Consider the following 14305-nt stretch of genomic DNA (forward strand, 5'->3'; position numbering starts at 1 on the left):
ATTCTCTTAAAAGATCATCCTAAATTCTTTATACATAGTCAACCATCTTGCTAATACCGAAATTTAAGAAGCCTCAAAACAAGAAAAGCGGAACTGGCTTATTAAGATTCACCTATAATCTTCCATTTTTTGATTTCAAGAGATTATTTTTCAGCAATAAAGAAAGCGGTTTAGAGACCAATACAATAATAGAATTTTTTTTTCCGTGGGATGCATCACTATATCTATATGTGTCGGGACTATACAAATTTTCATTGCATACATTTTATCGTTCATGCAAATGAAGAAGTTTTGGAATTCCAGAAAGGTACAAGTCCAAATTTTGCTAGAAGATGTGGCTCATATGCACATATGTGATTGTGATGACTAAATTGTCGAGTTTTTTTAAAGACTATCTTGGTATAAGAGAGCTTAGTGCATAGGAACTCATATACATTCTAATAAGAGATAGAGCAAATGAAACATGGTAAAGACATTTCATACAAACTATACCCAATACTTTCCCTCAAACTCGAATTATGGTTCATGTTTACATACCTGGATAATCCAGAGTTTTTTTTTTTTTTGCCTATTGTTTGTGTTCAACGGTTATAAGGATTCTTTGATTATTTCTGGAACATCGTTACCAACCAAGAATTCATTGTTTCACAAAGTTCTTATTTGAAGCTGCTCTAATCCTTGCATGTTTTCTACTAACAAATCCTTGGTAGTAGCGGAGTTGTGCAAATTATTGTTGTGATACATCATGTGTTACCTGAGTACTGCGATGGAGACTTTAGCTCTACACTTGATGCACCAAAGATAACAATCCTCTTCCGCTACTTCAGTACTGCAGACATTCCAACCAAGATAGTGCCATCCACTCCCTGAGTGTTTTAGTAGCAGAGGTTGTGCAAACTATATCCAGGACCCACTGCCTAAAATGGTAAAACACACATTAGTTCAGAAAGGGTTGTAGAAATGTGCCATCACATACTGGAAAAACACCCAAGTTGGCAGGGATACACACCAAGTTATGGTCCCAATTTGCCAACAAAAATTCAGAGAGGTTTTTTTTCTAGGTGATGACCTGTTGTGACTGGTCATATAGATGCGTGGGCAAGGCTTCTGGTTGAGATGGAGAAGGTTTGGTGTTAGTGAAGCTTTTACATGCCATATTATTGGTGTTAGGAAATGAAGCGACATAAAAAGAGACTGTGTTGTGAGCATACTTCTCAGTAATCTTCTGCATCTAATAAGTGTAAATAGTAAGTAAGATAATATTTTTAGTAGCTAATGCTGGGATTACACACCCAAGGATTTGGAACAACAAAATACATCAAACTTACCCAGTTCGACCTCGCATGTATGTGCAACTTATGAGATTTGAATAACAAATGTGATCAAACTGCTATGCAATTTCAGCATTTCGCTGTATGAATATCAAAAAATATATTTGAACTAACTCTTGGGTTCATCACTGCATATATTCAGTTTTCTTTGGGCATTCAAATTCAAGTTTAACGAAAAAGTATTGCCATATAAAATATCACATGCTTCTCAGGCTTGTTTTACTCTTTCATGTAAGCAAACAATTAGAATTAATAAGCAAAGCCAATCTGTACTGACTGCACAAAACAGTCTTACACTTCACGCGACTTCGATAGAGGTCGGATTATACAACTGAAAATAAACTCATCAGCCCCAAATAACTGGAATCATGAGACTCAATACAATAACCCCTAATACTTTGTCAATACTTAAATAAAACAATGAAAAAAAAGAAAGGTATTGAACCTAATGTATAGATAAAATTCAGTTCATAGATGTTGTATGTACCTGAAGTTTGAAGATGCGGCTTCTTTAGTAAATATGAGAATCCCTCTGTTCATCAAAAGGAAAACCTAGTAAATACTTAGGAAAATACCGCATATCCCCTGTAGAATAGCAAATGAGAAATTAAACAAAAACCCAAACCGATTCCCTAAAATATCAGTAATCTGAAAATGAAACGAAAGCACCCTGATTTAAGAAACACAAATGAGAACTTGAGAAATTCAAAGGCCTTAAAAAAGTAAACTGCTGTATTATCAATAATATAGATCTAGCCTATTACATTCTTCTTCAAAATCGAAAGATATACAATTAAGTTTCCAATAGGAAAAACCAAATCGATTTAATTTTAGTGTATAATTAAAAACCAAAATTTGGAGAAAGAAATAAATTCTAGCTAAATTCCCTAAAAGAGTCGTACCTGGGATTGATCGACCTCTTAAACAAATTTCTTATCGATTGTGGGAGTATAAGATTCCATGACAGCAAAGAAGTGTGATTTTATGAGCTTCAATTCTATCGATTGCCAATAACATTTAGACCTCTCGGAGCGTTTTTCTTCAGCTTCATTGAGGAAATAATGACCCACATTAAAAATAAGAATGTAACGGATTAGGGTGAGCGTGAATAGAGTGTAATAACAGTTGGTGCGATCTACGCCATCCTTTATCTACCCAAAATGTAGATCACCGTTCAACTGAAAAAACACACTCGCGGCTCTGTGGTTTGATGAGAAGATTAGTGCGGAAAGAGATTAAGATAAGTGTGATTAGAAAACATGATTAAATTTATACCGTCTTTTATGTGTCCGGAATGTAGATAACCGTCCATATGGAAAAACACCATTATCCCTTATAATATGGAAAAGCTAAAAAAATAATCTAGAGAAATTAAACTGCATAAATGACACAAATATTAGGTGCGACGCAACATGAATCCATTGATGTTAAATAAAAAATTAAAGAGAAAAGCTGACAAAAATTGTCTCAATCAAGCAAAATAACATAGAATCATATCTTGGAAATAGAGTTGTGCAAAGGATGAAAAGCTAACAAAAATTAAAGAGAAAAGCTAACAAAAATTATCTCAATCAACCAAAACAAAAGAGAATCATACCTTGAGAATAGAGTTATGCAAAGGATGAAAACCGAACAAAAATTAACAAAAATTAAAGAGAAAAGCTAACAAAAATTATCTAGAGAAATTAACTGCATAAATGACAAAAATATTAGGCACGAGGCACCATGAATCCATTAAACATAAAATTAAAGAGAAAGCTAACAAAAATTGTCTCAATCAAGCAAAATAACAGAGAATCATACCTTAAAAATAGAGTTGTGCAACGGATGAAAAGCTAACAAAAATTAAGAGAAAATCTTGCAAAATTTATCTCAATCAACCAAAATAAAAGACAATCATACCTTGAGATTAGAGTTGTGCAAAGGATGAATAGAGTTGTGTACATGTTCGTATAAAATGGATTAAAGTTTCTTGATTATGTGTGTATGTTATACTTCAAATTTTTTGTATCATGTGAAACTTGAAATTACATCTCTTCATATTTATAGCCTTTTGATGGTTTACAAAGTAAGTATTTTTTTGTCTTAAATTCTTCATGCATAGTCAATAATGATTATATGCAGTTGACATCTAAAAATAAGTATTCTCTTAAAAGATCATCCTAAATTATTTATACATAGTCAACCATCTTGTTAATACTGAAATTTAAGAAGCCTCAAAACAAGCAACGCGGAACTGGCTTATTAAAATTCACCTATAATCTTCCATTTTCTGATTTCAAGAGATTATTTTTAAGCAATAAAGAAAGCGGTTTAGAGAGCAATACAATAATACAATTTTTTCCCGTGGGATGCATCACTATATCTATATGTGTCGGGACTATACAAATTTTCATTGCATGCATTTTATCGTTCATGCAAATGAAGAAGTTTTGGTATTCCAGAAAGGTACAAGACCAAATTTTGCTAAAAGATGTGGCTCATATGCACATATGTGATTGCGATGACTAAATTGTCGAGTTTTTTAAAGACTATCTTGGTATAAGAGAGCTTAGTGCATATGAACTCATCTATATTTTTCATCTAAAGATACCATGACTAATAATTGATCAATTACCTATCTTTTACTACGTTGATATCATCTAATACTTGAGCTTCTTTTATTTCATTGAAGATACCAAGTAACCAAAGCCGGTACAAATATCTTAGACTTTATAGAAGTTGATTTAAAAAATATTTTAATATTAAATTGTATTGTCATGTTTATTTTATGCTAGCAAATTATAAAATTATGGATGTTTTAGCTCTCTTATGTACTCTTAGGTTAAGGTGTAACATCAGTTCCATTTGCAAGTTTTCATACCATTCATATTTAGACTGGGTCTCTTATTTACTTCTGGGTCTCAAACGCATATGCTGATAAAGAGGAACTCTCTTATACATGTATCATATTAGAGGGGGAAATTTCTTTTGTTTGGACATGCAATTTTATTTAACGCGAGTCTTTCACTGCTTAGTTAAGACAATAAGATTGTATTATTAATTTGCAAGGAAAAGCATATTTGGCATATGATATATGCAATATCATCACGTGCGTCATTTTTCATCGCTAAGAAAGATTCAAGGACGCTTCGTATCACTGATATCCAAGGGAATGTTGTAGGATTTAATGTTTTACATTTTATTTATTTATTTTATTTTATTTTTTTGTGACGCTGTAAGCTGGGCGTTTTTCATATGTTAGTTTCAACCATAAGTGTATAGCTATCATTCTTTATCAAGAGGTTTCATATTACAGTATAACGTCTCTCAAACCTATAATATTGTAGGGAATAATGACGTTTAATTTCCGTAAATTATATAACCCCAACCGATCAATTTTTTTTACCATGAGTTCAAGTATTACTAATGTGTAACCATGCCAATTATACATTGATACAAGCACAAGGTCAATATTCGTATTATAAAATTGTTAGCGATTCCAAAATATAGATATAACACTTTTTAAGGATATGAAAGAAGGATTCCCAACTCAGATTCAACTTTTTGAATTTCAAAAAAAAAATACTAAAATTTTTTTAGCACAAAATGACAATCTATTTAAATGATGATTGAACTGCATTTGTAATTTGGAATGCAATCGACAAGTTGTTGTTATTTAAACCTGGAATTTCTATGTGTTCCCTCTTGGGACATTAGGTTTTCAAGTTTGTTGGTATTATTTGCAACAACTATCAATGTATGGTTATCTCAATTACCATAAATGAAAACGGGTGCAGATCCCAGTTTACACACTTACATTGGATATCTTAATCACCAAAAATATATTTTCTGTTGTATATATGTCAGTGTACATCCATGTGGACATCCTAATCACCATTTAACAAGAAACCTATCTGGTTGATGTTAATAGTATTGATCAAAGCTTCGAATTCAATTTGTGAAATATTATAGTTCCCCTAGGGTTCCCACGCTCATATCTTGGTAGTCTCACAAGAAAAAAACATCTAACCAACAGAAAAACAACTCATAGCCCCGTGCCGTCCTAGTCCTTTATGTGTCCAAACTGTAGATCTCCATCCTTTAGCTAAATACGAAATATGAACCAAAAACAACTCAGATTACTAATATCCAAGGGAATGACGTAGGATTCAATGTTTTACATTTTTATATTTATTTATTTATTTGTATTTTTTGCTGGGTGTTTTTCAGATGTTAGTTTAAACCATAAATGTATAGTCTTTATAAGGAGGCTTCATAATATATTGTAGCATCTCCCAAACATGTTTAATGCAAATGACATGTTTAATGGCCGTAAAATGATTGGCGTAAATTATATTAACCAACGGATTAGTTTTTTTTACCACAGGTTCGAGTATTACAAATGTGTAACCATGCCAATTATACATTGATACAAGAACACATTCAATATTTTTTTATGAAAACCGTCAGCGGTTCCAAGAATTAATGCAAATATAACACTTTTTAGGGGTACGAGAGAAGAGTTCTCAACTCTGATTCAACTTTTCAAAATTTCGAAAATAAATTTCACTAAATTTATTTTTAGCACAAAATGACAATCAATTTAAATAATATATAACCTAAATTTATTGTCTTAGGTAAAATTAATATGTGAATTAGTCTGGACCCTTCTTTACAAGCCTAAAATATAGATTAAAAATCTTAAAATGTAGCTCAATATGGACCATTCTTTACATCCCAGAAATGTAATTGAGTAACTTAAATATGTGCCTTAATCTGGGCCGTCTTTTATGTGTCCAAACTGTAGATCTCCGTCCAAATAGGAAAACACCATTGTCCCTTATAATATAGATAGATAAGATATTACGGATATGATGTGGTCCATATGGAGATTAAGATGAATATGATATATAAATCCCAAAGAAGAAATTGAACTTTTATTTCTTAATTAAAGAGCAATTCTTATTGTCAGTACCGGAGCCAGAAAATAAAATCAACGGGACGGAAGAAATAGTGTTTTCTATAATCGTATGGAACTTGGTGGACTAAATCTAAAATATTAAGTGGCTAAATTGAAATATGAACTAAATATAAGGGTTTTAGAAGATATTCTTTCTATTTAGCCAGGGTTCGCCAATCTTTGGCTCCACCCCTATTTCTTGAAAAATCGAGATAATAAAATACAATATTAATGAAAAGTAACAAAGAGAAATTAAACTGCATAAATGACACAAATATTAGGCGCGAGGCACCCTTAATCCATTGATGTTAAACAAAAAATTAAAGAGAAAAGCTAACAAAAATCATCTCAATCAAGCAAAACAATAGGGAATCATACCTTGAGAATAGAGTTATGCAAAGGATGAAAAGCTAACAAAAATTAAAGAGAAAAGCTAAAAAAAAAATATCTTGAGAAATTAAACTGCATAAATGACACAAATATTAGGCGCGAGGTCCCATGAATCCATTGATGCTAAACAAAAAATAAAAGAGAAAAGCTACCAAAAATTATCTCAATCAAGCAAAATAACAGAGAATCATACCTTGGAAATAGAGTTTTTGCAAAGGATGAAAAGCTAACAAAAATTAAAGAGAAAAGCTAACGAAAATTATCTCAATCAACCAAAACAAAAGAGAATCATATATACCTAGAGAATAGAGTTGTGCAGAGGATGAATAGAGTTGTTGTTTTAGAATAAAAAAACGGTCTGACATTAAATGGGAGGAATAACTCCCAAATAAATGACATCAAATCTAAGATGAATAGAGTTGTTGATTTAGAGTAAAAGAAACGGTTTGACATTAAATGGGAGGAATAACTCCCAAAAAATTACATTAGAAATCTAAATTCATTGTCTTAAGTAAAATTAATATGTGAATTAATCTGGACCCTTCTTTATATGCCTAAAAAGTGGATTGAAAATCTTAAATATTTAGCTTAATCTGGACCATATGCCAGAAATGTAATTGAATAACTTAAATATGTATCTTAATCTGGGTCAATCATTTATGTGTCCAAACTGTAGATCTCCGTCCATAGGGAAAAGCACCACTTGAAAATCTTAAATATTTAGCTCAATCTGGACCATATGCCAGAAATGTAATTGAATAACTTAAATATGTATCTCAATTTGGGCCATCCTTTATGTGTCCAAATTATAGATCTAAGATGAATAGAGTTGTTGATTTAGAGTAAAAGAAACGGTTTGACATTAAATGGGAGGAATAACTCCCGAATAAATGACATTAGAAATCTAAATTCATTGTCTTAAGTAAAATTAATATGTGAATTAATCTGGACCCTTCTTTATATGCCTAAAATGTGGATTGAAAATCTTAAATATTTAGCTCAATCTGGACCATATGCCAGAAATGTAATTGAATAACTTAAATATGTATCTCAATCTGGGCCATCCTTTATGTGTCCAAACTGTAGATCTCCGTCCGTAGGGAAAAACACCACTTGAAAATCTTAAATATTTAGCTCAATCTGGACTATATGCCAGAAATGTAATTGAATAACTTAAATATGTATCTCAATATGGGCCATCCTTTATGTGTCCAAATTATAGATCTCCGTCCATAGGGAAAAACACAATTGTCCCTTACAATATAGACTAGCATATGGCCCGTGCCGTAGCGGCCCAAGAGTTGAGCTTTTAATTTCCTAGAAGAATGTGACTCTTCACTCATTTATTCAATAGGATTACAAAATCGATACTAATTAGAGCATCAGAATGGAACATGTGCCAGACACATACTAACAATACTAACTACACCCAGGGTGCCCTTATACACGGGTGAGAAGATTTCTCACTAGCCATTTGGTGACTGATAACATATTTTCCCTTGAAACACAATTGAAGCATTTTAACAATCAGGTAATGCCCATCACCAGTATAACCATCCTCAACTAAAACCATTGCAATTGAATATCCAAACAACGAATTGAATCTATACCCATGTTTTAAAACCAACTCATAAACAATTCTCCCACGATCAAATGTGGAACGAGTAAAATCAAGTTGGAGATAAATACACTTCTTACAATTCACTTCGAGGTGAGTAATGAAATCCGTCGAGCTCTTCATTTTAATGTCATTCATCTTGCCAAGTTTAACTGGATTTAACTTGGAGAACTCAATTGATTATCAACAATTTTTTGTTTCTAAATCAAAATGAGATGACTAAGTAATTGATGCAAACTAAACATAGTCTCCCACAAAATTTGGTGTTTGTATAGAAATGTAAAGTGATGTAAACAAACTTTCATCCATATTCATCCATAGCTAGAACGCATTTTTCCTTTTCCATGTGAGGAAGGTCAGAACTTGAAAACCTTTCAGCAATTACCTGCAGATAGCATTTTTACAAGCAAATTTAAGAAAAGGGTGGAAGATAATAGAGGGCGATTTGGAATGATAGGAGTCGTTTAAGAAGATCCACTGTTTCTCAACATGAGCCGTTTTTCTACAATCTAATGGTATATAACAGATATTAGAATAATTTATTTTTACTTATAAAGATGAAAGTATAAAATTATGTGAAATCAAGCAGTAGAACAATTACTACCGCAAATAGTTATTGAATCATCTTCACCATAAGACTTGATATGTGCAATTACCCAGGGGTCATGCATTTCTCCTTCAATAATAACTGCGAGTCTAGAATAGAAAAAATTGAGAATGACCGTGAATCAAGTATGCTATATTTTCAGCTTCCACGTTTACAGTAACAGATCATTTCAGTACAAAACAATTTGCGAGATAGCAAAAAAAAAAAAAAACTACCGATTGAGTCATGATTAGCATTTGTTCAGTCAGTTCTGACATATATTGCAAGCTTTTCTTGTGTATGCGCAGATCGTTGCTCATACAGATATTATACAAAGGTCTTTGATGTTTCCAAAAAGCTTTTCTTTGTTCTGTTTGATGATCTTCTCCATAACTCACCATTTACTTCTTTGAACTTCCCGAAATTCATGCTTTCAGGTAAGTATATTTGCTAGACATATCAATTAGCTCGCCCCATATATAATGGGCAACTACTAATCACCAAGTGGTGTTTCCAGAAAGTACAGAATCAGAGGCTTTTAGTTAAGTTAGTTACGGGACTATCTCAGGAAACCGATGCACTCATAATCACAATTTTTAAAAATCCTACTCTGTTATACAGTTAACAGAACCCTTTTTTATAGGTTAAACCAATACATGAAGCTAACGATTGTACAAAACTTTGCATTCACTAAGGCAAATGAGCATCAAATGCTATTGAGCCTACAATGAATTTCTGAAGGTGAATTATCACAACAAATCGAGAACACAAAGAAATTTTTAACAGAAATCACAAATGAGTGCTTCAAAGAAAAATTTGATAAAATAGGTGCAAGAAGTGTAGAGCAAAGTAACAACGATTCGTGGGAAGCAATGAGTTGTATCTAATTTCCTGCAAGACAGTTATGTATTGCAAAACTACACCTACTGAAAGTTTGTGTGATATCAACATGAAAACTCTTTCAAGTGCAAACAAACAAAATCCTTAGGAGATCATCTACTTTTTTGTCCTTGACAATCCGTGCACAAATTCATAAGTAAAAGACAGATAAACAATTTAGTAAAACGTACCTCGTTATCTTTATTATCCATAAATTAGTTATGCTGAAACATTTTTCAATAATTCAAATTCAAAAACAAAAAGTCGATGACAAATAACCAAAATTAGAAAATACTAAATTAGTCGAGAACTATTGAACCCTGATAGCAAAAAATCAACAATCATATGCCACTTAAATATTGCAAAGCCAATTAAATCATATTTAGAACTATATACTGACCTCAATGCTTGATTTTGTAGACAGAAGATCCTCTAATTTAAAGACCTAAAACTGTGATGGAATCCTGTAACTCCTTACTCTGTACCTACGCCACGTTTTTTCTCAGTTAGAATGAGGTTGGATTCATGTAGAACCGGCACATGTTGTGCATCCAATTGAAGCATTACAGCAGGACAAAAAAACGCGTTATGATAACAACATCATTAACATAACTATATACTGATACCATATGGGCACGACTGGGTTGGAAATTGATAATAAGAGTATTTCTAATCACAGTCTAGAAACTTACATTTTTATCAAGGAGCAAAAATAACTTTGTTGTTGCCAAGAAGCCACCGCATCCCACTTCTCGTTTGCAGCAACTTGCAATTCTCGTTTGCAGCAACTTGCAATAAATACTGCTTTTTGGGTAAGTTGGGAGTTATTTTCGACAATCATTTGTACTAAGCAATTTACACATCATTAGGCGGAAGTAACAAATCCTATCAAAAGATATCCAGGTTAGAGAAACTCAATAAGCAGCAAATGATGAAATATAAAGAGTTAGTTTCAGGTCACCTTTCACGATAGCAATTGATTAGCAGAAATATACATACATATCCCCAGCTTTGGGAGTGCTGTGAATAACCACATTACAACGCACAACAAATATACAAAATGGATGCTAAAGTTAAGTAGACGAAAAAGTGACACAATACAAAAAGTCAGTGATATGAAAATTATAGTGATGTTAATAGAGAGGAAACCGATTCAACATACCTAAGGTTCATGCCATGAATGATGTAGTTACGCCATAGCTACTGAAAACAAAAATTGAGAATCAGAAATTCAGGGTTTACCTTTTTTAGATCCGTGTTGGTTCTGTTGAGAGGGTTTTATCAGCTCAAAAAAGAAACGTCTGCATGTGAATTTATGAGCTTGAAAGACCATTCACTACACTTATAGCTAAGAAGAACAAAATAATCGGCATCAATCCGATTGATTGCCAAGATTTGAAACGGTTGGGACTTGGGACTTGGGACTTCTTTCTGTGCGTTTCGTTTTGAGCTTTCATCGGGGGATTAATTAGACACATTGAATATTAGGCGACAGAGTGAAACTGGTTGTGTCCATGAAACACTCCCAGGCGATTGGATGAGGGCGCAAGAGAAGGATGCATTCTGCACCGCGATTTAAAAACCATTGGATTAGTCAAAAACCGTTTGTTTCTGTAAGAATGATTGGACATATATGTTTTCTTTATCATTAAGAATCAGCGAGGCATAAGAATCCTGCAGATGATATGTCCGCATCTTAAGTTTTTGTTCCTTTTAACCTATTTTTCCCCAATTCAATCTTTTCCAGGGGAATAAGTTGTTTGCTGCTTTCTTTTTATTATGTCTTGCAGGGACAGATTTTATTTTACATCTCCTCACAATGGAATTTGTTCAAGTTTTTAAACCCGAGGAAGTAGAAATGTAAACTAATGCCAGCCTGCATGGAGAAGTCCGCTCGCATATGAATCATCTGTTAATATTTTATCCTGATGACTGTCCAAAGGCATCTGATATTATGTTATTCTTTCTATCATGTCTTGCAGACGCAAAATTAGTTGGCGGTCTCATTTTAGGGGGAGTTATTGGAACCTTGAAACGAAAGTTATATCTCGATGCCAGGAGATTTCAAGTGCTCCGCAAGCCTCTGATATATCATTATCCGCGCCTCTTTTTTAAAGTATCCGAAGGAATTAACCTCTCTGGATGGCCGGAGATTTATATGGAGGAGCAGCGGAAGCATGATCAGGCAAAATATGCCAGGCGGTTGTTTGAACAGAAAAGAGTTGTTCAGTGTAGCAAGACAGATGGATTTGGCAGAAAGCTTGGGACGGGATGTTCGAGAAAAGGAAGGGTAGTTGGGGCTAGATATGCTGCTCATCATGCTCGGTTGCAGCAGCAGAAGATGGAAAAAGTCTCGGTAGTAAGTCTAATTGATGTTACGATCCTTCCCGAGGTAGGAAGCCAAGGTCAAGAAACCATTGTCGGTACCCTTGAATCCCATGCAACCAGCTTCATATACACTTCGCCATGTATAAAAACGGATTTTTGTACTGACAATATTGAACACTCTTTCTTCCGATTTGGGGACAAGAGGATGCCGCCTCTCTTGCACTTCAACTTGCGTGAACCCATCGCGGTGGGGAATAAATGGGCAAGCAAGGGCGGTAAATCCCTTGTTGGCAGGTCAATTAGTCACAAAAAAGAAAAAGACCGGTCGGATATTGATGGTGGCCGGGTCAGAACAGCGGCTCGATAGATTTAGTCTGGATAGCTGTTCTGGATTGGACAGCATCGGTCGGGCGGGATATACATGGTGGGGATGCATTGGGAAGCAGATTAGGACGGAGATTGAAGCGAGATGTAAAGCCGAAATGTGTTCCTCTTGGCAACAAGGGCGCTGAGGCGGTCTGGCCATGCCGTCGGGACATTAAATGTCTGCAGCACTCACGGTCTAAACGGTGCGGATTAGCTCTCCCCCAAAACCACCCATCCCGATAAACGTTAAGGGAACAGAGGGTAATCTTCACTTCACATCCAATTCCGTTTGGTGCACTTCCCTCTGGGACAATCTGATCAGGATTTTGATGAGATTGAGAAATCGAAGAAAATCACGGTTGGGGGGCATAACGAAAGATTAAAATACTTTGTCAACGAAGTTAGTGCTCAATGGATGTCCGCACCTTCTTGGTTTCAAAAGATAGATAAGGAGTACGAGTTTTATGGGGTTCTTCCCAGTATGAAATCAGCCGGCTTTGCCCAGACTTTATTTCCCTTAATTGTGCTTGTAGAAACACCTTTCGTTGTGGTTCCACTGCGTGCCATTGAGATTGTTCATCTGGCGCTGCTTACACCTGGGGTAATTGATATGACAGTCATATTTCACGACTTGCACAATGTGCTTGAAATCAATTCAATTCCCATAAACTCGCTTTCTGGCATAAAATATCGCCTTAACAGGGGTCACGTCAAGTACTATGTGAATGCTAAAAAAACAGATCGGATGACCTTAGTGGAACACATAGCTCATATCTCGTCGAATTTCATGGAGAATGAACTCGAGGATGGTCTTCCTTTTGCCTACTACAAGGAAACTGATTTCGACCTAGAGCGTGCTGCTTTAGATGGATGATAAGAAAGTGAACCACCGGTGGAAGAAGGGAGCTATGGGTCGGATAGCGAAGAAATGGTGGTAAAGGTTGATTATAGGAGTGTAACGTCTTTTTGAATGTGCATGCAGGTATTATACATGGAAGTATTTGGTATTGGCATCACTTTCCTTTGAAGTGTTTTGTTTTTGATTTAATGAGCCATTTCCTTGCATTTTCTAAATTCAATTGTTTTAGTTGGGCTCTGAGCTCAACTCTTTCACTGAAAAGAGAGTTAGATAAAGTAGTATGTTCCTCAAAAGCATTAAAAGTCTCTATTCTATTTGTTACTAAAGATTTCCTTTCGCTAATTTTTCCATTAGTAGCTTTACTCCATCTTTTTAGAAAAAACTTTAGGTTTTCGAGTTTTTTTGAGAAAATATAGCTGGATTTCCCTCTAAACTCTAAAGAATTCCACCAAATTCTGAGATTGTTAAGGAAATCTTGATGTTGAAACCAGTAACTCTCTACTTTAAAAAACGGTTTTTTCCTGACATTGTTAGTGGTAGTAAGTAATAATGCAGAATGATCAGAAATGATTCTAGATAAAACTGTTTGAGTAATGAGTGGGAATTTTGTAATCATGATTTGGGACACTAAGATTCTACCTGGTCTGCAAAGAATAGGATTAGCTTGCATATTGGACCAAGTATATACATACCTCCATTTAAGTTCACTGAATCATGAGCTTCCATGAATTCAATGAATAGTATTTTGCCTCTTTTAGACTTTCCCAGCTTGTTTATTTCTCTCCCTCTTCTTGTTGCATTAAAGTCTCTTGCCATTACCCAATTTTTATTTACCCATCCTGTTAGATCTTCGACCTCCTGCCAGAATTCATATCTTCCCCAATAAGAGCAAGGTGAATAGACATTTGTTAAGCACCATTCATAGTTTCCCACTTTGCTTCTGAATTTTTGGGTGAGAGTGTTTGGTCCTACTTCTTCATCAATACATTCCAATACATTGTCATCC

General features: G+C 34.3%; 1 long non-coding RNA gene across 2 annotated transcripts; it reads right to left on the minus strand.

Moving 5' to 3' along the window:
- Positions 1-415: 415 nt before the first annotated feature.
- LOC113345569 lies at positions 416-2431 on the minus strand. Of its 2 annotated transcripts, none has more exons than XR_003358195.1 (3): positions 2234-2431; positions 1819-1916; positions 416-917 (listed from the first exon to the last, which is right to left on the minus strand). It is a non-coding gene; the product is annotated as an uncharacterized LOC113345569 (long non-coding RNA). The 2 variants fall into 2 exon arrangements; XR_003358196.1 differs by having other exon boundaries at positions 1819-1863; positions 2234-2430.
- Between the last annotated feature and the right edge of the window lie 11874 nt (positions 2432-14305).

Source organism: Papaver somniferum, unplaced genomic scaffold (assembly GCF_003573695.1).
Source record: "Papaver somniferum cultivar HN1 unplaced genomic scaffold, ASM357369v1 unplaced-scaffold_81, whole genome shotgun sequence".
Taxonomy (NCBI): Eukaryota; Viridiplantae; Streptophyta; class Magnoliopsida; order Ranunculales; family Papaveraceae; genus Papaver; species Papaver somniferum.